This window comes from Balaenoptera acutorostrata, chromosome 6, assembly GCF_949987535.1.
Source record: "Balaenoptera acutorostrata chromosome 6, mBalAcu1.1, whole genome shotgun sequence".
NCBI lineage: Eukaryota > Metazoa > Chordata > Mammalia > Artiodactyla > Balaenopteridae > Balaenoptera > Balaenoptera acutorostrata.
This window is the reverse complement of record NC_080069.1, coordinates 89,457,244-89,483,511: the sequence shown is the minus strand read 5'-3', so window position 1 is coordinate 89,483,511 and position 26,268 is coordinate 89,457,244. Positions and strand designations below refer to the sequence as shown.

At 46.0% G+C, this 26,268-nt stretch overlaps 1 protein-coding gene across 1 annotated transcript in view; it reads left to right on the top strand.

The window, feature by feature from the left end:
• PAX5 (paired box 5) overlaps positions 1–26,268 on the top strand; it is a 177,734-nt gene that overhangs the window by 57,573 nt on the left and 93,893 nt on the right. The gene's annotated exons all lie outside the window — the stretch shown is intronic.

Below are 26,268 nucleotides of genomic sequence, written 5' to 3'. Positions count from 1 at the left end.
GGGGTTGTGCCGTGTCTGGCTGCTCTGCCATTGCTGAGGGGTGGTGTCTTTTCCCAGGGCTCTTTGCACAGGGTGGTGTAATGATCTCCTGGGCCACTTGAGGTGGTCTTGGGTCATTATCCTGTCAGTCAGGGTGCAGGTGGAAATACGTAAGCACCGTATCGCCATAAACCAGGTTTTGATGACACTGGTGTGTCCCCTACTGTCAGCCTTCTCGTCACGTTGTCCTGTCATGCTTTTAGAACTGAATCCAAGAGTCTGGAAATAAGGAAGTGTCTCATTGGACAAACTCGCAGCTGGGTCATTTGCAAGAGAGGGAAGGAAGCAGGATGATCCCTTGCTGAGCAGCTCCCTGCTCTAACCTGGGCCGAGAAGCAGTCACTGCCTGTGGCTGCAGAGATGGCATCAGAAAGGCTCTGCCCAGTGAGAGGCTCTTGGGGCCTGGATAAGGTCCCCCCAGTACCAGATTCGATTCAGGAGACTGTTTCCTGGTGCCCCGTCTGTGACAGGCTTTGGGCTGTATACCTCGCAGGCACGGGCGGCTCAGACTTGGCTCCTGCCTGCCGAGAGCTCCTACCTGGTGGGTGAGTCACAGAGGCCTGTGAGTAGTAACTTTCCCCAGCATTTGCTGGCCGGTCCTGGTGGGGAGGACTGGCCTGCTGAGCTTCCTCTACAGGCTGATTAGATGATGCTTCTGAAGTTTTCCCAAAGAGCCACTCAAAACAGTATAGGCTGCAGCACAGGCTCCTGTGGAGAGAATAGATACTGGAGGGGACCTTGGATGGGGAGGAGTGAGCAAGGCCTCAGGGACCACCATCCTATGATAGTCTGGCTGTCTCTGTGCAGTTCCTATGAGGGCTCTCACAGACCATCTAGCTACTTTGTTTTCAGACGGGGAAACTGAGGCCCAGAGAGGCAAAGAGACTTGCCTAAGGCCACCCAGCAAGTCATGTATTCACTTAACAAACACTGATGAAGCAAGTGCAAGGCATGGAGCCAGTCACTAGGTACATGAGTGAACAAGACAGGCTTGGATCTGCCCTCAGGGAGCCTACAGATGTGTAGAGGAATCACAATAAAGAAGGATTACTCAAAGGGTCACGGATTACAGATGCACTAGGTGCTGAGGAGGGCATGTCTGAAGTGCTCTAAAGGGATAAAGCAGATGCTGAGCCAGCCTGGAGGCCACAATGGCTTATGCTGAGCCCCGAAGGGATGTGGTGGGGAGAACGTGCCTGGCAGAGGGAATAGCGAGTGCAAAGACCCTGAGGTCAGGGGCAGTGTGGCAGGAGTGAGGAATGGAAAGAAAGTGTGGCTGGGCTTCAGGGAGTGGGCTGGGGAGGGTGGGAGGAGATTCTGGGGAGCTGGGCCTGGTCTCGTAGACTGTGCTCAGGATTTCAGTCTTTCTCCTGCAAGTCGAGTGACACCTCCTCTGGGAATGACATAGTCGTATGTGCTGGTAAGAGCTGATCTCACACGCTCTAGTTCCTGGGCTTCAGGGAGTCTGTTTCCATCACAGGCAGCCCCTCCCACTCAGAGCCCTTCGGAGAGATGGCCGAAACCACATTCCATCTGACCCAGGAGGAGAAAGAAAAGAAACTCAACCTGGAACCTTCCTTGGATGAGGCCTACATTTCCCTCCAGAATCTGGGAGAAAAATTACCTGCAAACCTTTGACAATATTACAGAATTTTAGAGCCAGCAGGGACTAAAGAAGCAAGCTATCAACCCCCTCATTTTCTAGAGGCCCAGAGAAAGGATAGGGTTTGTCTGAGGTCACCCAGCAAGCGAGGGCCATACCTCTGCACAAAACCTCTGGCATTTCTATTAAGCCCTTATTTACTTAATTCATTAGGTGAATTAACACATTAGGTGTTAGGGATTGTGTTTCCCTGTGTTTCATGTGATTCTCATGGAAACTCAGAGTCTAATCATAGTTCATCCAGCGTGGAATGCCCTGGAAGCCTGGGCAGACTATAGGGCTTCGTATGTGACAGGAGTCCATCCAGGTATCCATTCACTCACTTGCTCAGGCGCTCAGATGCTCATTTATCCAGCGTATTTCTTACATGCTGGCTGTGAGCCTGGCACAGTGCCGGCACCCAGGGCAGGGAGGGCGGGATGAATCAGGCATCAGCTCAGCCTCCAGCCACACAGGGGCAGTGTGACATGGATTCAGAACCTGCAAGGTGAGGGAGAAGGTTCTATGGACCCTGATGAATGGAGATGTTGCCTCTGCTGGGAGCACAGGGAGGAAGTCATGGAGGAGGCGACATTAGGGGACAGGTCATTAGGCCCATGTAGAGGTGGGCCTCAGGGGAGGAGACCTGAATCACAAACTCTGTTTCTAGCAGTCTGGCCATGCAGTGTCCTTCAGAATGACGTGGACACGCTGAGGGCCTGTCTGACCGTGTGGGTTCTGAGCCAGGGCCTGCCTATAGGATAATGACTGACTCAGTGCTTTCTGGTTAATCTGCTTCACCTCCCCGTAATGGGGCGTAATGAGGAGAGACGGGAGGTGAGGCCACGGGGCTGCCGGGCACACACGCAGGCACTGGACTATGAATGACATACCCTTGCTCCCCACTCCAGTCACTTTGGACAAATGTCGGCCAAGCAAGGGGCCACAGGCTGGTAAGGGATGCATCAAGGGTACGGGTTCCTTGAGCCCCTCGTGCCCGCTGGCGACCTTGCCTTGTGAGCCCAGAGTGCGTGGCGGCGGTGCCAGGAAGGGACCCAGAGCTCTGTCTGCTGATACTGACCCCTCTTTCGTTTGTGAGCATCTGGTCTCCACGGTCTAGTGGCAGTTTGTGGGGAAGAAAGATCGTGTGCCGGCCTTGGAGATGGGGGAGTTTGACTTGAGACCGGCTTCTGCCCGGCTGGGCAAGTCACTTTTTCTCTGGACCTCCGTTGCCATGTCTGGGACAGTAGTAATTGTGATGGTGACAACAACAGCACAGCAATAGCCTAACAATAGTGGCAGTGATCCTCCTCACCTATGTGTGATCCTCTACAGTTTTCTAAGGTCTTTCACATCCATCCTCTCATCGGACTCTCCATGTAACTGCCTGCTACACAGGTTAAGCAAGATTTGTGAGCTCCATTTTGCGATTGGAACATTTTTTTCCAGACTGTTCACCCCATTTTCAGGCCCAAAGGGGACTTGTCGAGGATGCAGAGCTGGAATCTGACCTCAAGATCTTTTGTCCATCTTGTGCAAGATGGTTACATGGGCCTCCATGTCACCAAACAATTCTAGGGGCCAGTTTTCTGACTGGCTGGTTTTCAGAACTGGCCTTTTGCAGCGAGTCTGCTGGTCATTGTAGAACCCTCAGATTCTTGCCATAGGCTTGGGTGGTCAAGTCCTCCTTAATCACCCACCCCTAACTGCCCAAGGGAAGAACATTCCTCTTCAGGGCCAGGCTGGAGTCCCGCCTGTCACTTCCACGATCTCAGAGCCCGCCCTCACCTGGCTGCTTTTCCTGCCAAGATCTGCCCTGAGTGGGTGGGCCCAGGCTTCTCCCTTTTTAAAATAAATTTATTTATTTATTGGCTACGTTGGGTCTTCATTGCTGTGCTCGGGTTTTTTCTAGTTGCGGCGAGCGGGGGCTACTCTTCGTTGCTGTGTGCGGGCTTCTCACTTCGGTGGCTTCTCTTGTTGTGGAGCACGGGCTCTAGGCTCATGGACTTCAGTAGTTGTGACACGCAGGCTCAGTAGTTGTGGCGCACGGGCTTAGTTGCTCCGCGGCATGTGGGATCTTCCCAGACCAGGGCTTGAACCCATGTCCCCTGCATTGGCAGGTGGATTCTTAACCACTGCGCCACCAGAGAAGTCTCAGGCTTCTCCCTTTTATGAGGGAACTTAGTAAACCCTTGTCCCTGGGTGGAAGGGGTTAATATATACACACTCCTGGGGCAATGAAACACTTCCTTTTCAAAATAGTTATTGAAAAAGCAATTCTGTTTTCCCTACATGTGGAGTGAGTAAAAATCACCTGGAGAAGAAGAGAAAAAAAAAAAAGGAAACAACGGTGGGTGGTACGTGTGCGTGTGTTTCGAACAGTGGCATCTGTTTCAGTAAAAGTTGCATTGACGCTGTGGTGGGTGCTGAGCTCCTGGCGGGAGCTGGTCCCTCCTCTGGCCACCAGGAAGGCCGCCACCAAGCACAGCCTGCCGTATTTACTCTCGGCAGACTATTAACCAACACTAGGCTATTAATCTGGCTTTTGAGCCTTCACTAAAGCCCATAAAAGCTCACAGTTGTCAAATGGAGTTCATTTTAATTTCCTTTCAATCACAGTAAATTATTCAGGTGATAAATCAGCTGGAGCAGCCTCCTGGCTGTAATAGAAACCCTAATTCCTGGCTAATTATCCAGCCCATTGCTGCCAACAGATCAATACGGGCGCAAAATGGAACAGGCCCAGGGCCCTCCCTCCCATCGGGCCAGAGACAGAAAGACAGCTGGGGAAGGGGGACGTGCTGCTGACCTCTCAGGAAGTTCAAAGGTCATGGAAGGTTAAACCGGGAGAAGTCCTGTCCCTTGTCTAACAGAGAAGTCACCAGAAATGCCTCCTGCTCTCATAAGCTGCCTTGCCCTCTGAACGGTGGCATTTCTCCAGGCTGGTGGGCCTGGGGCTGAGCATTGCCTACTCTTGTGGGCGTCCTCCTCCTGGGGAGGGGCTGGTTTGTGTTTCTGAGCATGACTGAGCTTGGTCATCAGAGATGGCTTGAACCCTCCCTGAGTCAGAAAAAGGGCTGGGGACTGTGGAGAAAACGATGAGGTGGTGGTGGGCATGCTTTCTTTCTTCAGGGAGCTCCAGGAGAGAGGGTGGGGAGAGAAGGGAGCGAGGAGACAGGTGTGCCAGGCTAAGAATGGGGGAAGGCTTCCTGGAGGAGGTGTCATTCATGCTGTGCCTTGAGGGATGGGCAGAATCCAGCTCTGTGGAGAAGGTAGAGTTGGTTGGAGAGGGCATTCTAGGCAGAAGGAACGGCACGGATGACGGCATGGAGGAGTGCAAGTGTGGCAGGGAACTGCAGGCCGGTCTAGGTGGTTGGAATATGGGCTGAGTGAAAGAAAGTCAGAGACAACGGGGCTGGAGAAGCAGGAGGGCCCTAAACCCCAGAGCGCTGGAAGGTGGAGGTGAGGAGGTTTGGCTTTGCTTTGGGGGCAGTGTGCCCTGAAGGGCCCCGAGTCTGTAGCCTGCACTAGTCTGCTCTCCTGGAAGCAACCTTCAGTGGGGCTCCTGCCTCTTGTCCTGTCCCTGCTGCACTGTTGGCTTTCTCTTCCTGAAGCTCATCCTCACATACTAGCCCCTCGTGGCTTCCCACTGCTCACAATCTCAATCCCAGCTCTTCGTCTTCAGCATGACCCTTCACCACTCCCACAGCCCTCTGCTTGCCTATAAGATGCTCCGGCTGAAGCCGGGCCTAACCCCTCACTGCTCCTCATGGGCTGGGCTCCTCCTGTCCGAGGGGGCCACAGACGATGGGCTGGCGTGTGCATGTGTGTGTGTGCGTGCCTGTGCGTATGCGCGGGCATGGGAACCCCAGGGATGGCTCTGAGCATGCAGGGTGGCAGGGACTGCAGTTATTATTACTTTCTTGATGTTGTTGTTCTCACTACGAACTCCTGCTCACAGTTTCTCCGAATGGAACATCCTTTCAGTCTGTTTCTAAATCTATGCAGTCCAGCCCCAGCAGGAGTCCTGCCTGCCCTGGGAGGCCTTCATTGACCCACTAAGCCTGCACTGACTTACCTCTTGTCTGAGTTCATAAATGCACCGGGTTCTAATCATTACTGTAGTAATTGTTGTAGCAACTGTGTATTCATTTCTGACCATGGGCCTGGCTCTGTTCTGAGGAGAACGCTTCTAGCCCCATCTCATTACAAAGTCACAGAGCTCCTATTATCCCCACTGTGCAGACAGGACGGCTGAGGCTTGGTGAGATCAGTGCAATGACTCAGCCACAGGGCACAGTAAGTGTGGAGGCAAGTCGGAAGCCAGGTCCAGAGTCCAGGCTGGTAGCCACTGGGTTATCCCCAGTTGCAGCACAATCAGGCTGCCCACCGATTCTTCCGGGTGCGCAGTGTCCTAGAGATACACCCTGAGGGTCCAGTCTGCTCACCCTGGGAGCTATGCATGAATTAGGAAGTGCTGGGTCTGCCCGCAAACCAACATAGTCTCTGGAGGTATGAACCGAAGTCGGGGCAGTGACTGTCCCCTTCTACTCTGAGCTAGCTGTGCTCCTGTCACTCTGCCCCTCCCCTCGTAGGGCTGTGCTCAGGGCCAGGCTCCTCCACTGCAGACAAAATAGAGTTTGCTCGGAAGAGGTGACTAAAAATCTTACCTAGGAGGGATGACTGGAGAAATTAGGGCTGTTTGGTCTGAAGAAGGGAAGACTTGGGGGTGTGAGCAGGGAAGGAAACAAGCTAAGAGAACTTTCTAATAGCCCAAGCTTTCTCACAGTGGAGTGGGCTTCCTTGGGAAGTAGTGAGCTTCCCGTCACTGGAGGCATATAAGGAGAATCTATCCTTTTTCATATATGCTGTATTAAAAGTTTAAGAATCCACAGAGATGGGAGATTGGGATGGATATATACACACTACAATATGTAAAATAGATAACTAATAAGGACCTACTGTATAGCACAGGGAACTCTACTCAATACTCTGTAATGACCTATATGGGAAAGAATCTAAAAAAGAGTGGTTATAAGTATATGTATAACTGAATCACTTTGCTGTACACATGAAACTAAAACAACATTGTAAATCAACTATACCCCAATTAAAAAAAAAAAAGAATCCACGGAGGGCTTGATTAGCTAAAAGTCAAGGTCCTTCCAACCTGAAAGAATGATTCTAAGGTAAGAAGAGTGAGAAGGTCCACTGGGAAGAGGGGAAGGGGTAGGGGAGGCAACAAAAGGAGAAGACCTTTCATGCTGCAGCATGACAGGGACACTGAAGGGCGGTTTCCCCTCAGGGATCCTCACTAGGGTAGGCAGAGAGGCCTGGGTCACAGGGGCCATGGCTCTGAGCAGTGAAGGGCTGGAGACTGCAAGGTCTTGGGAGGCCAATGATGAGTCCAGCTCCGCCAGTGCACAGAGCAGGGCTGGGGTTTCTGGTGAAGACACCAGGGCCAGAAGCCTGGGTACCAGTGGCTGGTGCCAGCCTCACCGCCCACACACAGTACCGGCATCCTCTGCCCAGGAGTTCATGGCCAGCCCCGTCGGGGGTAGGGAGTGGAGCGGAGGATTAAACAGACGGTGTCCTGCCAGCAGGTGCCACTGCCTGCAGGGGGGCTGGCAGAGTGTGAGGCATAATTGAAGGTAGAGGAATTACTAATTAAAAAACTCCAATAACCTTTCACATAGCACTCTTGCTCCCAGCGACCCTATGAGGTAGAGTATATGCAGTATAATCTTCATGTGGCAGATGAGGAGACTGAGGCAGAGAGAGATTAGAGTAACATGCCCCAAATGATGTAGCTAGTAAGACTGCCACATTCCCTGCTTCCTGCCTTTTGTGGGTGTAGACAGTTCTCTGGAGTCAGCTCCCTGACCCCTGCAGGTATAGACATCTGAGTGATTGATTTCATTCAATGGAGTGAATGAAATCACTCCATTATGGAGTACGTGCTCTGTGCCAAGTACTGTGCTAAGTGCTGGGGACACAGCAGCAACAAAGATGTGGTTCCTAGAATTTACCCAATAGCAATGGAGACAGATTTTTTTTTTTAATAAACTTATTTATTTATTTATTTATTGGCTGCATTGGGTCTTCGTTGCTCCATGCGGGCTTTCTCTAGTTGCGGTGAGCGGAGGCTACTCTTCCTTGAGGTGCGTGGGCTTCTCATTGCAGTGGCTTCTCTTGTTGCAGAACACAGGCTCTAGGTGCATGGGCTTCAGTAGTTGTGGCACGTGGGCTCAGTAGTTGTGGCTCACGGGCTCAGTAGTTGTGGCACACAGGCTTAGTTGCTCCGTGGCATGTGGGATCTTCCCGGACCAGGGCTCGAACCTGTGTCCCTGCATTGGCAGGCAGATTCTTAACCACTGCGCCACCAGGGAAGTCCTGGAGACAGATTTTAGCAAAAGAATTATGCCAGTAAAAACAGTATATCATTACCAGTAATTACAGAACATGATGGGTGCTGTGAAGAGACAGATCAGGGTGTGCTGAGAGTGAAGAGTGGGACCTCATTTAGATGGGAGGTCAGGAATGTCTATCTGAGGATGGCGCCTTTGAGCTCAAGATAGGGAAGGGTGGTGGGAACAGTGTCCCAGGCAGAAGGAACAGCCTGAATGAAGACCTGAGGCTGGAAAGTAACCAAAAGATGTCCCGTGGGTAAGCATGGTATGTGGTATGTGGTACAGTCAGGGAGGTGGTGGGGGACGGCTGTGAGGGGACTTGTGGACCAGGGCCAGGGGCTTGGGTTTTATCGTGAAAGTAGGGAGAAGCCTCTGCAAGATTTTAATCCAGGGACTAGCAGGATCTAATCCAATATGGATTAGAAGATTATTCTGGCTGCTGTGAGGAGACTTGGAGTGTTGGTAGGCTATTGCCAAGGTGCAGACAATGTCACTGCATCCCTGGAAATCATTGCCTGCCCTGTCTGGGGCTGACCTTCTCTCCAGTCCATGGCAGCACCCATGAGAGGAGCTACAGGAGGGTGGAGAGAGTGGTAGTGGCAGGAGAAGGGTAAGAATTCTCTACCCAGTTCTTCCCAGGATGAGAGGGGCTAGAATCCTGAACACTGAGATGCTTAAGCGAGATTTAACTTGGATATCATCTTGCCTTTGAAATGAGATAATGACAAGTCTTATGCTGGAATTCTTGCTTCCTAGATCTCTAGAGGTACTGGGTGCCTCTATACCAGCCATACTGTTCCTTATCCTTCTACTGTCATCATCTCAAAGTGACCCAAGGGTGAAAATTACATGGACTATGTGGGATCTCAGCTTTGCTCTGAGGATCTTGCCTGAGGATGCCCAATTTTCTGCCCAAGAAAAATCATGCCTGTTTTGCAAGACTGGGGAATGTTTGAGGGAACACTGAGCAAGTTGCCATTGTGTAAAAGCATGGGATGGACCGCTGGGCTTTCATAATGGCTCTTGGGCTAGTCACTTCTCTCTGGGTCATGGTTTCTGCATTTGGGGTGGGGGATTAGCCTGGGTCATCCTTGAGATCCATTCTAGCTCTAACATTCTGTGAGAGCTAAAACAAATTGGGAATTCATCTCTTATTTTTATTTTGACTTGTTTACATTCTTTTCTTCCTGTCTGTTCCACTCTTTTAGATGACAGGCAAATTCTGTGTATGTGGGGTTTAAAGATTACAAGCGAATTGTCAAAGAGCTGCCTGTGCCTTGCTGGGTTGTTCTTTCATTCATTTATTCATTCATTCATCCAAGAAACTTTTACAGATGTGCCATGTCAGTGACATTGACCACCTGCGCTGTGCTGTGTGGCATTAAGTAACAGCAATAGATGTAGCCAATTTTCACTATGTGAAAACTGATTTGGGGGTAGAGATATTTCCCCCTAAACAATGCTAACCAATACTTGCAGTAAAGAAAGACAAAAAAGCTAACAGAATAGGTAATTCCAGTCCTACAGCTTATTTGTCTTGAGAGTGCACCGCAAGTTTGGCTTAAGGAATTTGGTTATTCACAAAGCTCTTTAAAAAAATGCAAACATTATTTTGTAAATTACAAAAACAAAAACCAAAAAACCCAGAAAACCTCCATAGAATTTCTGGTTCTGATAACAAGGTCTGACCTATTGCAGACTCCCTCCCATCTTAAACAATAGAAATACTGGATCAAGTATAACAATGAAAAAAATATATATCTAAATACCTAAATATATATATATATATATATATATATATATATATATCTGAAGTTTAAATAAAGAGAGAGAAATCCTCTGGAGCTGGAAATTTAGAAGGAGCTCAGAGCCAGAATTCTACATGCATGAGCTAATGTCCCAGCGGCCCAGGGTACTGGTCCTGGATATTGTTCCTAGTGAACAGGGGCTGGAGTTTTTTTTGTTGTTTTTTTTAAAATTAATTAATTAATTAATTAATTAATTTTTGGTTGTGTTGTGTCTTCGTTTCTGTGAGGGCTTTCTCTAGCTGTGGCAAGCGGGGGCCACTCTTCATCGCGGTGCGTGGGCCTCTCACTATCGTGGCCTCTCTTGTTGCGGAGCACAGGCTCCAGACGCGCAGGCTCAGTAGTTGTGGCTCACGGGCCTAGTTGCTCCGCGGCATGTGGGATCTTCCCAGACCAGGGCTCGAACCTGTGTCCCCTGCATTAGCAGGCAGACTCTCAACCACTGCACCACCAGGGAAGCCCCAGGGGCTGGAGTTTTGATGCTGGTATTAAGATAGAAGATCCACTCTTAGACCTATGTAATATGGGAGTTGAAACTGAAACTCTTGCTAAAAACTTGAAACCTGGAAGGACCACACTTTCCATGAAATGAACAGTAGGCTGAGGGAAGCAGCAAGGAAACTTGATTCTGTATGGGACTCAGGGGAGAACCAAAGTTTCCTATGACAAATTGAAATCCAACTATGGCACATACAGGTGTTGCATCTCACTTTATATTACTCGCAAGAAACCAAAGAAGAGAAATTAATATAAAAACTGGGCTCATGTCAGTGAAATTCTTGAGAAGCCGAGCAGAAGCACATGAAGAGTTCTCATCTGGATACTTTCACAGTCCATTACGTACAACGTGCCTACAGAGTAAATGTTAACTACTGAAGATGAGCTCACAATTAAAAAATTGCAAACCACAGAAGAGCAAGTCAGGAGACATAACCAGGAAAATTAGTACTCCAAGAACCTAAAATACCGGGCAATCTGAAAGAGACAATAAAATGACTAAAGAGGTGAAAAAAGGACTAGAAACATTAAAAAAGAACAAAACAACATGAAAAAAGAATAAGCAGATTAGGAAAAGAACCAAATAAATTCTCTAAAAATAAAAAATTTAGTCATCAAAGTTAAAAATTCAATTGATGGGTTAAATAACAGGGTACGACACAGCTGAATAGAAAATTAGTGATTTGGGAGACAGAGCTGAGGAATTTGTCAGGAATGCAGTATAGAAATCTAAAGAGTTGGGAAATATGAAAGAGAGGGTAAGAGATAAAACACTATTTCATGAGAAGGTCCAATATACATCTAATAGTTGCTCTGGAAAAGTAAATAGAAAAAACAGAGATGAGGCAACATTCGAAAAAATAACAGCTAAGGAATTTATAGAACAGAACTGTTGCAAGACGTGTCATTAGATTGAAGAAGCATACTAAATCCCACACAAGTTGAATAACAATAAATGCACATCTAGGCAAAGCTATAGTAAAATTGAAGAACATCAAAGACAAAGAGAAAATTAAAAGCAACCAGAGAGGAAGTATAACTTTTAGATTGACAGGACACTTTTTAAAGCATCAATAGAAGTCAGAAGACAATAGAAATTATCTTCAAATGTTAAGAGATAATAACAATTGATATATCCTCAGATAAATGATCATTTAATAATGAAGGAAAATAAAAACATTTTAAGACAAAGGAGAGTTTACCACTTACACACTCTTGCTGAGCTGCTAAACAATGTACTTCAGTAACAAGGATATGAGAGACTTCCAGTTTCGGCTCTGATGTATAAAGAGCTTGGGAGTCATCACTCCCATATTTGCAGCAAGAAATAAAGCTGAGCAAACTGAACAACAACTATTCTCGACCCATCAGAGAATTAAGGTTGCAGGGCAGACAGCTACTGAAAAATCTGGAAAGACAGGAGAATACAGAGAGTTACAGCTGAGATCTGCCAGATTAACATAAAACCTCATACTAAAGGCCTATTTACCTCAGTTTCTGTACCCTGTCTGTACATCATGTCCAGCTTCCAAAAAAAGTTAGGCAAGAAAAAAACACAGTCTGAAGAGACAAAGTAAGCATCAGAACCGGACTCAGCTATGACAGAGATTTGAGAATTATTAGACAGGGAATTTAAAAATAACTATGATTGATATGTTTAGGGCTCTACTGGAAAAAGTAGACAGCATGGAAAAACAGATTGGCAATGTAAACAGAGAGATGGAAACACTAAGAAAGAATTAAAAAGATGCTAGAAATTTTAAAAATTACAGTGACAAAAATAAAGAAGGCCTTTGATGGGTTCATCCATAGATTGGACACAGTCAAGTAAGGAGTCAGTAAACTTGAAGACATGTCAATAGAAACTTCCCAAAATGAAATGCAAAAGAAAAAAAAAAAGAATGAAAAAGCAAAGGCAGAGGTGGTATGAATCGGGAGATTGGGATTGACACATACACACTAATATGTATAAAATAGATGACTAATTAGAACCTGCTGTATAGCACAGGGAACTCTATGTAGTGCTATGTGGTGACCTAAATGGGAAGGAAATCCAAAAAAGAGGAGATATATGTATACATATGGCTGATTCACTTCACTGTACAGTAGAAACTAACACAACATTGTAAAACAACTATACCCCAATAAAAAGAAAAAAAGAAAAATAAAAAGCAAAGGCACAAACCAAAAACCAGAACAGAACACAATCCAAGAATTATGGGATAATTTTGAGAGGAATAACCTGTGCATAATTGGAATATCAGAGGGAGAAGAGAGAATGAAGAAGAAATATTTGAAGTAGTAATGGCCAAGAACTTTCCAAAATTAAGTCAGATAATCAAACCACAGATGTGGGAAATTCAGAAAATGCCAAGCAGTAGGTGTAAATATCAAAATATTTAAGCCTACACATACTGTATTCAAACATCAGAAAACCTAAGACAGAGAAAAACCTTGAAAGAAGCCAGAGGGGGAAAAACACCTTACTTAAAGAAGAACAAGGATAAGAGTCACAGTGGATTTCATGTCAGAAACCATGTAAACAGGAAGAGAGTGGAGTGAAATATTTAAAGCACTGAAAGGAAAAACCCACCAACCTAGAACTCTATATCTTGGAAAATTGTACCCCCAAAATGAAGGAAAAATGAAGACTTTCTGTCAAACAGAAATGGAGTGAATTCATGACTAGCAGACCTGTCTTGCAAGAAATGTTAAAAAAAATTTTTTTTAGGGAGAAGGAAAATGATATAGGTCAGAAATTCAGATCTACAAAAAATAAAAAGGAGGGGAGTCAGAGAAGGAATAAATGAAGATAAAAATTCTTTGATTTTTCTTATTTTTAATTGATCTAAAAGGAAACTGTTTAAAGTAAAAATGTAACAATGTATCCATATGGTTATTACATATGGATAAGTGAAATGAATGACAGTAATGTCACAAGGGACAGGAAGGGGGAATTGGGAATACTCTGTTAGAAGGTAACTGTACTACAATTTAAGAAGTACAATGTTATTTGAAGGTGAATTTAGATTAGTTATAAATGTATACTGAAAACTCTAGGGCAACCACTAAAACTATTTTTTTTGACTTAAAAATCTTTTTAAAATTGTGATAAAAAACACATAATGTAAAAATTACCCTCTTAACCATATTTGAGTGTATGGTTCGGTAGTACTAAGTAGATAAAATGGAATCATATGACATATTTAATTAAATCCAGAGAAAGAAGAAAAAAAGCAGGGAAAAAAGAAATAAAGAACAAGTTCAATAAATAGAAAACATTTACAAACATAGTAGATATTAATCCAACTATATTAATAATTGCTTTCAATGTTAATGGTCTAAGTGTACCCATTAAAAGAGTGCATTAAAAAAAACAAACCACAAGACCCAACTGTATGTTGCCTATGAGAAGGATATGAAATACAGAAGGAAAGAATGGGATTTAAGAAACAATGGTAACCAAATAACTGATAAACGAAGGATAATTTAAATAACTATTGACTATAAACATAATGACTAGTTTGGGGGATTTAAAAACAAACTAAAAAAAGACAATAATAATATATAAGATTGGGGATGGGCTGCTCTGAGTTAAAAATTCTAAGATCCTTGTATTACTCAGGTGGAGGATAGATATATTGATCAACTGTGAATTTGGGTATGTCAAGGATGCAGGTGAGCAAATTAAGGGTCATCATTAAAGGCATAGTAGTGGAATGTATAACTTCGGAACCGTAAGAGGCAAAGAGATATATAGAGTACTCAGTGAGCCCAAGAGAAGACAGGGGAGAAGAAGAAAGAAGCAAGGAAAAAGCATGGTCAGTTAAAAATACAAAATTAGATAGTAGATGGTAGAAATAAAAATATTTGAGTAGTCCCAATAAATATAAGACTGAATTTGTTAGATAATACAGAGGTTATGAAAAATAACCAAAACTCAGAAATATGCCATTTATAGGAATTGACCTAAAACAAAATGGTACTGAAAGGTTGCAAGTAAGGAGATAGGAAAACTAAATAAAATATGATAGAGTAATATCACTCTCAGATGAAATTAAGGCCCAATGTATCCTCAAAGACAAAAAGGATCATTACTCAATGATAAGAAGAAAATGATATAGCAATCTTGAACCTGTATATACTAAACAACAGAATCTCAAAATATTTAAAGCAAAAATTGTCAATGAACAAAGGGAAAAAAATCCCATAATATTTTTTGGAGACTTTAACATACCCCTCTTATTAATGGATATATCAAGCTGACAAAAAATTGGCAAGGACATTTGTAAGTTTTGCACAACAATTAACAAACTTGATGAAATAGACAAACGAAAGCCAACAATTCAAGAGTACAGGTGCTTTTCAAACACATGGAAGAACACTTACAGAGATGGACTGTGTGCTGGTTGTGAAAGCGAATCTCAGCAATACACCAAATCCACATCATAGACCATGTTCTTGATCGCAGCGCACTAAAATTACAAATTAATAGTCTAAAGCAAATTACGGCTTCCAATCTTCTCTGTGTTTGAAAGTTAAAAAACAAAATCAATTTTCTGAAAAAATCCATAGGTCAAAAAAGAAATCCTAATGGAAATTACAAAATATTAGAACTGAACAACCAAAAACAAAAACAAAAAACCAGCACTACCTATAAAAACTTGTGCAATAAAGCTAAAGTGGTACTTAGAGGGAAATGCATAGCTTTAAATGCATTAATCTAAAATAGAGGATAAAAGAGTAATGAGTTAGCATTCATCTCAAGAAGTTAGAAAAAGAGCAGCAGATTAAATTCCAATTTGGTAAAGCAGAAGTAACACATATGTGTTGCAAAAAAATTCGAACAATACAGAATCATGCTAAGTAGAAGTGAAAGACCCTCTTCCTACTTCTCGCCTAATCTGTGTTTCAGGGAGCCAGCGTTAACTAATGATAAAAGAGTTTCTAGACTTGTATGTATGGGTATGGGTGAATAGTTCTAGCTATAGTAAGAGTGAATAGACCTCGGCATAGGAATGGTTCAGTGGTTTCATAAATAATAACCTCCTAGTTATAAAAGTAAAATTTCAGAAAACCAAGGCAAGTGGACATGAAGATTAACAGAAGCACTGGTGAGAAAAATCTAGGGGTTTTAGCTGTCTGTGAACTTAGACATAGCTGCCAGTGAATGTGAACTCTTCTGTGTTGGTCAGGCCACACCTGTGATGTGGAATTCCAGGTGAGTGCCTCTCCTTAAGAACGATGTTGACTAATTGGAAGATGACCAGAGGAGGTGACCAGGTTGGGGAAGTGACTACACCTCTAACATTTACTAAGCATTTAGTATGTGCCAGGAAACTGTGCTGAACTCTTTATGTAGCTCCTTACTCTATGCTTTATGAAGTGGGTGGTGTGGAATTATTCCCATTTTACAGGTGAGAAAACTGAGGGCAACTTGTCCAAAGACCCATAGGTAGAAACATTTGGAACCAGATTCTGAAGCCAGGCAGTCAGAGTCCAGGGCCTGTGCCTTGAACCACCATTTATCCTGCCCCGACTTACACCACCCTGCTTCCCCATCCCTTAAACCTGTCTTGTGAGGCACTTGTGGAGGAAGTGGAACTTGCCTGGAGAAGGGAAAACTCACTGGATACACAAGAGTGTAATCCTATCTCAGAGGGGTTCCCATGGAGGAGGAGCAGACTTATTTGTGGCTCCAGGGGGCAGACCCAGGACCTAGTGGAAATTAGAGACAGGCAGCTTTCAACTCAGTCGAAGGAAACTTTTCAAACAGGCAGAACTGCACACATGTGGATTGGCTGTGGGTTTCCTGTCACTGGGAGTGTCTGGCCTGGGCAATGTGGCCTCTTGGAAGGAAGGCTGAGGAAAGTCTTCAGGCATCGGAGAGGGGCTGGGAAGAGATGACCAGTAGTTTCCTTTCCAGCTCAGAGCTTTGGCATTCTGTGACATATGGGGTTGTCTTTCCTCTCTTCTATTTTGGAGAAAAGATGGATTTATTGCCCTTTTCCTGATATCTTGGCTGTTAAACACAACAGAATGAATTTATTGAAGACCATCACATAGACCAACTCAGTGTCAGTGCTTTTAAGAGGATATGGCCGATTCCAGGGTCGAGGTAAGAGAATTGGTGATGTTATTTCCATTTCAGTCCACCAAAAGGGCGGATAACTTTATCCACCTGTTGTAATTTCTGCGGGTTCCTGGCAGGAGCCAGCTCCTCAGGAGGAGGGTGTGAAAGGAAGATGATGAGAGGCTGTACTTGGAAGGGTCTTAGGGGGTGAGGTCTTGGAGGTGGACCTCCAGATGGCAGGATAAGGTCTTACCTGTGGCCATCCATGGGGCTGGGCAGGGGGTTGGAGATCAAGACCAATGGAGTCAAAAAGGTGTGCTCAGTGTGGTCAAGGGCAGGTGAAGATGACGGTGGGAGGGCCCCAGGAAGGGGGCATCTGTCAGGAGGGATGCAGGCAGTCCACTAACAGTGTGGAGGGACTGGCTTGGGCCCACTGGTGCGGTTCTGAGGAGGAGATGGTGTGGCAGGACGGTGTCGGGGAGCAGTGGCCTGGGATTGGCGCTGGGGAACAGTGAGTGTGCAGGCCCCTCTGCCTCTCCTAGGAAGTCGCTGCAAGAGGAGGGAGGCGTGCTTTCCACTGGGGCGGAAGTCAGGGACCCACATCTGCGGGGCCGCTGGGGGAGGTACAGTGTTGTGGTTAAGAGCACAGGCTTCTGAAGCAGCTGCTCGTGACTTCACAACCTGTTAGGTTACTTTTTTTTTTTTTTTTGAGACTGGGGAGATTCTGGTAATAAGTGATTGCAGGTTTACCTCCAGAGTCTGTGTGATTCTTTATTCCTGGACTTGAGCATGCTGGGCCCTATCACTTAGACAAACATTAGCTTTTTTCCTTTATGTGCAAAGTTACTATTTTAAACCTATTTGGCTTTACCACTGCTTTAACCTCAGTTTTCTCATATCATGGGATAATAACAGTTCTTGTGTCATTTTGGTTGTACACATTGAATGAGGTGAATGTCAAAAGGGCTTAGCAGAGGGTCCAGCTCATAATAGACACTGGGTCAATGTTACTTCTGTTATTGTTGTTGTTATTATCATTATCATCAAGGAGCATTTGTCACAGCTGAGGTTCCACAGGGCAGAGAGACAGGGTCATGGTGGGAAAGGGACCAGGGCTGGATGGACAGGAGGGGAGTTTGAGAGGAGGCGGAGAGACGGGGATGCCGGGTGGGAGGGATGAGAGACGCACCAGACGCAGTGGTAGAACGTTTGCGCTCAGGAGTTGCTGGGAACTTTCTCCTCCCCAGGCGTTCCCTGTTTTCACTGTTTGCCTGGCTACAGATTACACAGGCAAATGAGTTTAGGCTTTGAGGGGAAAATCCTATTAAAGTAATCAAAATAACAATTTGTATCACTTTTAGAACTTCTGCCTGAGGAGCTAAGAAACCTCCGTAATAAATTATTAATTCTGGGTTGTGTTATAAGAATCTTCCTCTACAAACAAGCAAATTAATATTTCCCTTTTGGTACAACAGAGGACAGGAATTCTCCAGCCCCCTAGATCTGTCTTGAAGGGAGAACAGGGTATTCCAACCCAGACTCTGGTACTTCTGAGCTTGTGAATGTCCCTTCTGGCAGGAGGAGCTGGGACCGCCAGCGCCTGTGATTGGGCTCTCGGGGACGCCTGCCCCTCCCTGTCATGCTCAGCTTGTCTGGGAACTCAGGCAGCACTGCACTGGTCACCCATGCTGGCCACAGGCAAGGTGGTTCAGAGTGAGGGCTCTGGAGTTCGCCTGGTTCTGGAACATGGCGCCTGTACCTACTGGCTGTGTGATCTTGATCACGTTGCCCAACCTCACTGAGCCTCAGTTTCCCCATCCACAAGAGGAAGATGGGGATGTTCGTGTGCGCCAGAGTTGGTGTGAGGACAGAACGGGAGGCTCGTGTGTGTAACGTCTTGGACGGCTCTTGGCACATGGGAACACTCAGTAGGTGTTATTTATCCTTATTATTTACATCCTCAGAGAATGCCTGAATGATACAGACAAGGCTCCTACACATACAGAGCTTATAGTCAGGGGGCTGCACAGGAAGCGGGTGGGGGGGAGGATGAGTAAGAGGGTGCTGGAAGGAGAAGAGGAAGAGCGAAAGCACAGAGTCCTGTTCGTGCATAGTCTGGGGAAGGGGCAGTAGTTTCAGGTGGCCAGAAAATGAGGGCTAGATTTGATGGCTCTGAAAAGCCCGTTTTAAAACACACACACACACACACACACACACACACACACACACGTGCATGCACACACACACAGAGTACAATACAATAAAATGTAATATAATATGGCATATAAATAATACTATAATATCTGGACAGTGCATATGGTTCAATACTTTGTATTATCTCATTTAATTCTCATAACACACCCTTCTAGCTTGGTGTTTATTTTCCTCATTTAAAAGATGAGGAAACTGAAGGGATGCTACTTGATATACAGCAAGGTTTAAAATTTTTACATTACATTTGATTGGCAAGACACATGCAGTAGGTTTGGTTAACACAGTGTGATTTTTGTCTTTTCAACTTAAGCGCTCATCACTTTCGGATGTTGTGGTGTGAGGATTGGTGGCAGGGTGGATAGGGCTGCGTCTGGAGCTGCTGGGAAGGGGAGTATTGCTCCCCTGCGGGACACTCTTTTAGGAGTAAGTGTATTAATTTATACAGATTGTTCTCAATGAATTCATTTATGAACAGCATCTGGCTGTTAAATTATAGCATATGGAATAAATCTGGAGAAATCCTGTGCTGTCTCTGCCCTGTGGACAGCACTATAGATTCTCTTGCTACTAATCTTTTTCTGGGCTTCTGATCCTCTTTGGAAGGGACATTTAGGTAACCACTTCCCTCCTGTTTTGGCTCTGGGCATGGCTGACATCCTTTATTCTTTGTGGTTTGGGAGGTTAGGAGCTGAGAAACAGAAAGGGGGCTGTGGGGCTTTCAGATTCTGTTGGGGACTTGCCTATTGGTAATCAGTTGTCTCAGGTGTCTCCTGGGGACGCCTCATAGCTCACCAGTGACTTCCTAATATCCTAAAATGGATTCTAACCCCAAAGAGCCTGGTGAGCCTGTGACCCATCACCAACACCTGGTTTCCCCTTCTGTTATCCAGTTAACACATCTAATCCCTTCAGCAGCCCTGTGAGGTGGGGACTTCTATTATCTTAATTTTACAGATGAGGAAACTGAGGGACAGAATGACTAAGTAACTTTCGCAAGGCCACGCAGCTGGTGGGCGGTGGTACTGGGATTTGAAAACAGGCTCTTCTGTCTTCAAGAGTTGCCCAGACAATTGGACCAGCTGATCCAACTTGCCTGAAAGAATGGCTGTAGGCCAAGTATTCTAAAATAAAACTTACTGTTTTTAGGACCTGTTTCCCATGTTTGAACAGATTTATAAATAGCAATCCCTTTTAACAAGCTACTTGCTTTGGTTATCTTGGAATTGATTTCATCCTAGAAGGTAATAGAAGTGGCATTGATCAAAGCTAGTTGTCCAAAGGGAGTTTTATTTCCTTTGTTTTTTAATGACAGAGATGGGAGTGGCTACACCTGCCCCAAATATCTTCTGGGCCATAAGCCTTGTGACAGTGCTGAGTGGAGGAGAACTCTGGGGTCTCCGTCATCGAGATATCTCTGTGTTGGAGTGGATCCAAAACAATTTTCTAAGGAGATTCCTGTCCCTGCGGCAGGTAGCTTCTCTGCTTACCTCTGAGACTTCAGCCCCAGGTTCCTACCAGGCCCCTCAGTGTTCATAAGAGGGTGTCAGCTGCCAGCTGGGTCAACATTGAACTGTGCGCACAGAGGAGCTTCCCTCCTGCCACTTGTTAGAATCAAAAACTTCTCATTATTATCAGTTTGGTTCAGAGAAAAAATATATAGGGATGATTGCTTGGAGAACATATAATCGATGAGTCTTCCATTTATTCTAAAATGATTCCCAGATCGGGCCATTCAACTGAGTCACTGAACTACCTGTGTGATCCCCTTAGAGTTACTTTTACTGAGCTGAGGGTGATGCCTGAACCTGCATGAGGTACACCCTAAGAAACAACCTGTGTTCATCATCCCTGGGTCTGGAGGAATTCACAATTTCTCAGCCTGCTCTTAAGGGAGGGCCTGGGGAGAACCCCTTCCTAGTCTGAAAGAAGTGAGAACCTGTGAGCAATGGACAGTTTGCATCTCACGGACTCTGTGAAGTAACACACCAGGTTCCTCTTCTCCAGGTGGCAACGAGGAGGGCTGGACGTGGTCCCTCCTTGTAGCAAGCTCATAAGCCTCCAGCCCCAGTCTGGGCTTTGATGGTGTGGATCGTGTGGTGTTTGAGAGCGTGGGCTCCGGAGCCACACTGCCTGGGTTCATTCCCAACCCTGTCGTCTGTCAGCTGCGTGGTCTCAGGCAGGTTCCTTGGCCTTGCTAAGCCTCAGTTCCTTCATCTACAAAATGCGGGTAATGAGGGCTTGCCTCCTAGGACTGTGTGAGGGTCTATGCGAGGGTCCCTGTGCAGTGCAGGGCCCACTTGGGCAGGTCTTACGTGCTCACTGGTGGCTCCAGTTGACTATTGTTGGTTCCATTCTACGCTCTCCTCTTGCTTTCCTTTCTGCCTTTCCCCGCCTCCTCGTATTTTTTTTTTTTTTTTTTTTTTTGCCCCATTGTGAGCCGCCGTAAATCTCTTCTGGAAAGTGATGAGGTATGAAAGAATGAGTGAACGAATAAATAAAGTTAATACAACAATTGCTAATAGGCACACTTGTTTGGACTCTCGTCTGTTCTTCTCGAAGTCTTTCATGTATCTTTTCTGATTTTAATATGAAAATTCTCTTGCCATATTATTTTACTCTGAATCCTGACACAGAGATCCCTAGGCCTTCTTTTTGGGTATTAAATAGCTTGCAAAGATGTGGCTCTTGTGTGCTTGTGTGAATGTCGAACTAACCCACAAATCCTCAGCATTGTCTTCAGTCGAGTTGAACTAAGCGAGTAAGATCAGCTTTATCTCACCACAAAGTTCTGCTTTTCAAAAGAAATGTTGGGTGGTAAAACTCCAGGCTCATGTTCTGGAGGCTGGGCATAGCCAGTTAAAATGAGAGATAGGAAAGGATGGGAAATGAATTGGAGCTAATGCCTGTGGGATGCTAGGAGCCAGCCGTAAGACTGGGGGGGATCTGGGCACCTCAGACCCCCTCTCTCTGCTGCAGCTGCCCCCTCGGACTGCACCCAGGTCAGGTAATGTCCCTGGGAGGTATATTCATTCAGTCGTCCTGCAGACAGACCAGAGAGCCACCAGGCAAGACGATCCTGTTCATGTCACAGGAAATGGGGAGACAAGGGTGCGAAGCGGTTGAGGTGGGGATGGTGGGTCTGAGCTGGAGAAGGATACATGGATTTGGCTGAGATGGGGCGAGCACCGGGGGAGAGTAAGCTAAGACAGAGGAGGCTCTGTGTAGGGGAAACCAAGGGCTGGGCGCAGAGGAGGCGGCTGGGAGAGGAGGGTCAGTGGGTGGTCCACATTTTGCAGCCTTCCTGGGATAGAATCGGTCGTGCTGAAGGTAGCTGACCGGCCATGAGACCCTGCCCGTTGGCCATAGCCTTTCATGGTAACTGGTGCTATGGTGCCCATGCACCTTGGGAAGAAAGCCCGTTTGCACTACTGCTAGCAGCATCTTTGCGAAAAGCTCAGCCTCCAGCATCAGCATTTGTGGCTGCATGATCTAGGTTACAGTTCTATTAATTGTGTGATCACGTGAAATTCACTTCATCTCCCTGTGCCTCAGTTTCTGCATCTGCACAATGGAAGAGTAAAAATGACAGTACCTCTCTGATTGAGTTGGAGCAAAGCTCAACATAAAAGCTGTGCTGGGCTTGCCCGGTGTTTCAGTGATTAAGAATCCGCCTGCCAATGCAGGGGACACGGGTCCGAGCCCTGGTCCGGGAAGATCCCACATGCCATGGAGCAGCTAAGCCCGTGCGCCACAACTACTGAGCCTGCACTCTGGAGCCTGCAAGCCACAACTACTGAGCCCACGTGCCACAACTACTAAAGCCCGCGCACCTAGAGCCCGTGCTCCGCAACAAGAGAAGCCACTGCAGTGAGAAGCCCTGGCACCGCAACAAAGAGTAGCTCCCACTCGCCGCAACTAGAGAAAGCCCGCGCGCAGTAACGAAGACCCAACGCAGCCAAATTTTATATATTTATAAAAAATATAAATATATTTTTTATTTATAAAAATAAATAAATAAAATAAATAAATTTTTAAAAAAAGCTGTGTCAGCATCTAGCACAACACTTGTAACCTAGCAGGGGTTTGTAAATGTACCCATCCTGGATCTTCTTCAGGGCCCACCCAGCACATCAGCGGGGGATTCTATCCATGTAAGGTGCTCAGAAGTTTCCTGACTGCTTTCCTACCGGTGACCTTATTTGATCCCTGTTCACACTTTTGGGATACAAAGGGCAGACAGACATTCTTATTCCCATCTTGCCAATGAAGCAATTGAGAGCCAGAGAAATGGCTCCTGTTTCTTTCCTGCTCCCAATGGCAAGTGTTGCTTTTCCTGAAACCTGAGCTCTGATTTGGGCCAACTTACTTCTCTGCAGTGAGCAAGTTTTTTTTCCCCACACCAGGCTTCAACTTTCCATCTGAAAATTGATGAATGGGGATACCCCACATCTCTTCCAGCTCAGACACTGTCTGCAGCTGCGGGTCTGATGCAGGAGGGCCTCAGTCCTTCCCTGAGCTGAGGAGTGGGGCAGGGTTCTAGACACACAGGTGGGCACAGGAATTCATGCATCTGGCCACCAGCTGCTGAGTTCGCTGCCCAGAGACTCGTGCCGGACAGGCTGGGTGATGCAGAGGTGTGCGGGGCACCCTTTAAGACAGATGGGGTCCTGAGGTGCCCATGGGCACAGCCATGGCCCTGGTCAAGTCCAGGCAGCCCGTGCTCATTGCCACTTACCTGACCAACACTCTTTATTTTTTTATTCAAAAAATGTTAATAGGTAGTACATGCAAATGGTAAAAATTTCAGACAATATCAAATGTATACAGTGAAAAGTAAGTCTCCTCCTGACTCCTTTTCTCCCTGCTACCAGTTCCCCTCCTGGGAGGCAACCACTCTTAGCAGTTTCTTCTGTATTCTTTAGAGATTTACATATAATACTTTGGTGAGGGTAAGGTATATGTGTGTATTTATGTGTATGTGTATATATATATATATGCACACATATATATGTGTATATTTATGTGTATGTGTATATATATATGTACACATACACACACACATACATAAAACTCCCCTCCCATTGTTCTATTTTTGTTCTTTTCCATAACAAATATTTATTGGCAATTGTTCCACATGGATAGAGTGCTGCTTCATTCTTTTTAACAGCTACAAAGTATTCCATTATATGGGAGGGTATCATAACTTATTTAACAAGGCTCCTGTTGGTTGCTTCCAACCTTTTTTTCAAAAAAAGTCTGCAGTGGGAATTCCCTGGCGGTCCAGTGCTTAGGACTTTTCACTTCCACTGCAGGGGGAACAGGTTCGATCCCTGGTTGGGGAACTAAGATCCCGCAAGCCTCATGATGCAGCCAAATAAAAATAAATAAATAAAGGCTGCAGTGAGCATCCTTGTCGCTATGAGACTATACCTGCAGGATAAACTCCCAGAACTGGAATGGCTGGATCCGTGTGTGTGCATTGTGAATTTTGAAAGATAGAGCCCTTGCTCTCCAAAGAGGTTCCTCCCTGAAGTGAGAAGACCTGTTTTCCCCATTTGCCCACCCAGTGCAGGGTCAACCCCTTGAATCATTGCTAATCTGACAGATCAAAAAGGGTACACTGTGGTTTTACTGGGCTTTTCTCTTATTATGAGTGTAGTCTGGCTGCTTTTTTTTTTTTTCTTTTTTTACATATACTTTTTATTTTGGAGCAATTTAAAATTTACAGAAAAGTTGCAAAGATAGTACAGAAAGTTCTCACATACTTCTCACCCAGTTTCCCCTATCGTTAACGTCATATAACCACAATCCATTTGTCAAAGCTAAGAAACTAACATTGGTACAATACTAATAACTAAACTCCAGACCTTATTTGGCTCTGAGCAGTTTTCTCATTTTGGCAAGGGTGAGGTCAATGTGTAAGCTGAAGGTGGCACTGCAGGTGCCAGAGCCATCTACCCCCCCAAGAGATTGTGGGTGCCTGTGATTTACATCATTCTGTGGGCCAGCACAGCCCACAGCCCAGGCCTCCTGAGCTGGAAAGCCACACTTGATGGAGAAATGATGTCATGCTGTTTCTCTCAGTTCCTTTGGGTGAGAAACTTGGGTGTTGTTGTTAAATCATCGGGTTGGCACCTTTTTGCCGTTCCATCAGCATGTTCGTTGCTTTTGGTATTCCAGTAGAGGGCATAGGGTGTGCCAGGGCATAGAGGTATGAAACTCCATCAGCTTAAAAAATCCCAATGACTCAAGTACTACTTCTCTTCCAGTAAAATTAACACATTACAGATCAGGCTTAAACTAACAGCTCCAGTCTCAGTCCCTCTTCTCCCTCCCAGAGGCAACACTGTGGTTGCCTTAGTGTGTATCCTCTCAGGACTTTTCTGGAAAGAACAAACTTTTGAGTGTGCTGCCAGGGGTGGCTGGAGATGACAGGGGGCAGGTGTAGGGAACTCTCCCACACGTTCTTTGCACGCACTCATGAGGAATGTTAATGTTCATCCTTCCCGTGCAGGCAGCACGTTATACTAACAAGGAGCTTCGTGGCACCACCTCATTTGACTGTCATAGCAGCTCTGGGAGGGAGGGAGGGACTGTCTTAACATGCTCGTCTTGGACAGACCAGAGGTAACTGAGGCCCACAGCCAGTAAGAGGCGGAGTTGTACTTGAACTCTCTGCTGTTGCTTCCTGAAGGATAGATAACAGCAGTTGTACCAATCATAACGACGGCAAAGCTTGATCAAGCGCTGGTTACTTTGCACACATTATCTCATTTAACCCTCAGAACAACTCCGTGAGCTGAGTACGGTCATCGCTCGGTATCCTCGGGAGATTGGTTCCAGGTTGCCTGCAGATACCCAAATCCCGGGATGCTCAAGCCCCTTGCAGTCGGCTCTCTGTACCCGCGGATGCAGAACTCGCAGATACCGAGTACCGTACAGTACCGCCTGTACTGTTATTAGGCTCGCTCGACAGATGAGAAAGCTGGGGTGCGGAGGGGAGGGGCAGTCAGTCGAGATGCATTGAGCTGGGATTCTTACTCAGCTGTGTCTGCCTCCTGGACCTGCAGTCTTTGCCGCTGTGCTAGCCATCCCCCATCTGTGCCTTTCTCTTACCCCACAGCTGCTTTGCAATACGACTTAGAGTTTATTGGACATTTTCACTCTGTCATTCACAGATCAGCAGTACCTGTGCTTCTGTGCCTCGTCCTGCCTTAATTCCCCTGGGCTGTGCCTCCGTCTGTCTCACCTTAACCTGTTTTCAGGGCTCTTCTCATCCACTCACTACCTGAGCCCAGGATCTTCTCCTCTCATTGCATGTCTTTAGGGTATTTCCCAAACACCTGACGGGCGCCAGGCATTACTGTAGGTACAGCAGGGAACAGAACCGACAAAAAATCAAAAATCACTGCTCTCATGGAGCTTCCATTCTCCTGGAACAAAGACGGTTTCTGACCTGAGGCCTGGGTGCTTCTTCGGGTCCGAAGCCCATTCTCCCTGTGCTGGGCTCTGAGCGTCCTGCCTTCTCGCAGTTTCCTGGAGCAGTGGCACGTTCATCTGTCCGTTCTAGAGGCCCCGGATGTTTCC